Raw genomic sequence first — 2829 nt, forward strand, 5'->3', positions numbered from 1 at the left:
TAGGTCTTGCAGATACCACTCAGGTTGCCGAGATTGGGACAAGTGCATCTGCCAGCTGAGCCATCTTGCTGGCCCTTATTTTTGACATCTTGCCCATGACATAATGCAGAGTTCTTCTCTAGTTATGCCTCTTCAGGGCTCTAACTGCCTGTGTGTTCAGATTGTTGAGACTTGGAATTTCTCAGCTATAATTTCATTGAATCAATTTTCTATGCTCTAAAGCTGTTTCTTAGCACCTTCTGTCCAATGAGTTCTTAGGTTTGGTCTCTTGAACATAAGAATTAGAGGAGTTTGGTTCTTATTTGTTAATGGTTTTCTTTAAATGTGTCTGTCTATATTATCATCTTGGCCTTTACTGTGCTGCTTGGTCTTGTCTGGTAAATAATTTCTGGTGTGAGTGTGTGTGTGTGTGTGTGTGTGTGTGTGTGTGTGTGTGTGTGTGTGTGAATTTAATTTGTTGTCCCTTTCATTTTCAGAATTCTGTTTGGTTCCTCTTTGAAACTTTACTATCCCTTTTTTCTCCATTTTCAAAAATTTCATTTTGCATGTAGATATTTACTCTGTGCACACATGTGCATGTACGTGTTTGGGAGTGCCTATGCCATGAAGTATGTGGAAATCAAAGGACACCTGTCGAGAGTTGGCTCTCTTCTTCTGCTATGTGGCTTGTATAGATCCAACTCATGTGACCAGGCTTTATGGCAAGTGTCTTTCTCCACAGAGTTATTTAACTAACACCTCTTCCATGGTTGTTTTTTAATTTTTCCTTCCATGTTACTATTCGATCTGCTTTATTTTCTAATGTAGATCCTAATGTTGATTTTTGTTATTCATCTGCTTATTTTAGTCCTATATATGGCTCTCAAGTCTTTGTAAAATAGGAAACTCCAATCTTCTCCTGTCATTTCATATCTAATTATCTTTGTTTCCAAGTATTGAGAAGTTACCAGCTTGTAGGAATGCTATAATGAAATGCTGTCTCATGATTTTTGTGTTTCTTTGTGTCTGTTGGGATGTATGTTCATATTTTTGTTTTTTATTTCTTCCCCTTTCCTCCCCACTGTTTTTTGGTTGTTTTGTTTTGTTTTATTTGAAAGTTCTTCTGGCCAGTTTGTCTTCTCTGAACACTGAGACTACAAGCCGGATGCTGAAGAAGGATGTAGGTTGTGGAAGAGGAACCCGCACTTCCCGGGCGACTCCTCTGGCCAACCGGGCCCCTCAGGTGAGGGCTGCTCCCAGAAGAGCACCTGTAGCTCAGCCTCCAGCAGCAGCTGCCCCATCTGCAGCCGGCTCACCTGCTGCTGCACGTTGGCAGCCAGGCCTGATGGCCCAGATGGCTTCCACTGCAGCCCGTGTGGCTGTGGGCTCTGCGGTGGGCACTCCCTGGGTCATGCCATCACTGGGGGCTGCAGAGGAGGAACCTGACATCACAAACAGGAGCCTCAGGGAGCCCAGCTGCAGCAGGACCAGCAGTCTCCTGGATTTTGCTCTCTGGAGATCAAGCAGTTTCTAGAGTGTGCTTAGAACCAAGGCGATGTCAAGCCCTCTGAGGGCTTCAGAGAGGTGCTGCGGCAGTGCAGGATTGCAAATGGTTTAATCGAATCAAGAAATTCAAGCTGGAGAAATGTAAAGTTTGTTCTGTATAATTAATAGTTAGAAGCATGGACCCTTATTTCTACCAGCTCAATTGCTTCAGAATGGCCGTGAAAGAGATGTAACTGTAGATGTTTACTGAGGCTTGTAGTGTTGGTTATTGGGCAAGTGTTTGGCCTCCTTGAATTGTGTTGTAAGTTTTAAAAAAAAAGTTTATTCTGAAAAAAAAGGAAGGAAGGAAGGAAAGAAGGAAGGAAGGAAAGAAAGAAGGGAAAAAAGAAAGAAAGAAAGAAAGAAAGAAAGAAAGAAAGAAAGAAAGAAAGGGAGGAAGAAAGGAAGGAAGAAAGAGAAAGAAAGCTAGTTCTTCGGGTGAGTTGTCCTCATTTGGATTTATGTTCAGGAGAAGCCAGCTGCAGGAGCAGATGCAGTGGTTTGATAGTAGTCCTGGTGTTAACTGTTGGTGATGGCACTTCTGTCCCCATGAGGCTCAGAGAGAAAGTCACTGGGATACTGGTTTGGAAAATTTAGCTTATACCGCAGTGGTTCTCTACCTTTGGGTTTCAATACCTTTGGGGTTGACAGATCTATCCACAGGGGTTGCCTAAGACCATCAGAAAACACAGATATTTACACACTGAAGTTCATAACATTAGTAACATTATAATTATGAAGTAACAACAAAATAATTTTATTTTTGGGGGACACCACAATATGAGGAACCGTATTAAAAGGTTGCAACATTAGAAAGGCTGAGACCCACTGGTTTATAGGGTGTTGTTGTTGTCTTAAGGTAAGATATCTAAGTAGTGAAGAAGGGATGGAATAGGAAAAGAATAAAGGAAGGGAAATGTTTAAGAAAGAATATGGATAGAGGTATCTGGAGAAATAGAAAAAGTATTGTATACTAGATTCTGAGAAAGGGATAGCAGATATCAAAGCCTGTGAAATCAGAAGCTAGTTACAACACAACAAATGAATTATTAAAGTATAACTAAAAAGTATAACTACTAATATTTAAGTAAATAAAAACATGAAAATTAAAGATTACTATAGTAAAAATAAAAATGGGCAATACAATGAGATGAAGGATATTGCATTTCCACCCTGATTCTGATTTTTTTTTTTTCTGGTTGGGGTGGTATGGTTTCTCCTGCCTGAAATTTACATTGTCTTTTATTATTATTATTTATTTTAAAAGTCCAGAGTTCATAAATAAGAAGGGTTGATAGTTTCGGT

General features: G+C 40.1%; 1 pseudogene; it reads left to right on the forward strand.

Annotated features, from left to right (window-relative positions):
- The first annotated feature begins 736 nt into the window (after nt 1–736).
- On the forward strand, nt 737–1646 carry LOC148001038 (coiled-coil-helix-coiled-coil-helix domain-containing protein 2 pseudogene; annotated as a pseudogene).
- The last annotated feature ends 1183 nt before the right edge of the window (nt 1647–2829 follow it).

The sequence above is a fragment of the Rattus norvegicus genome, chromosome 15 (assembly GCF_021556685.1).
Source record: "Rattus norvegicus strain SHRSP/BbbUtx chromosome 15, alternate assembly SHRSP_T2T, whole genome shotgun sequence".
Lineage (NCBI taxonomy): Eukaryota > Metazoa > Chordata > Mammalia > Rodentia > Muridae > Rattus > Rattus norvegicus.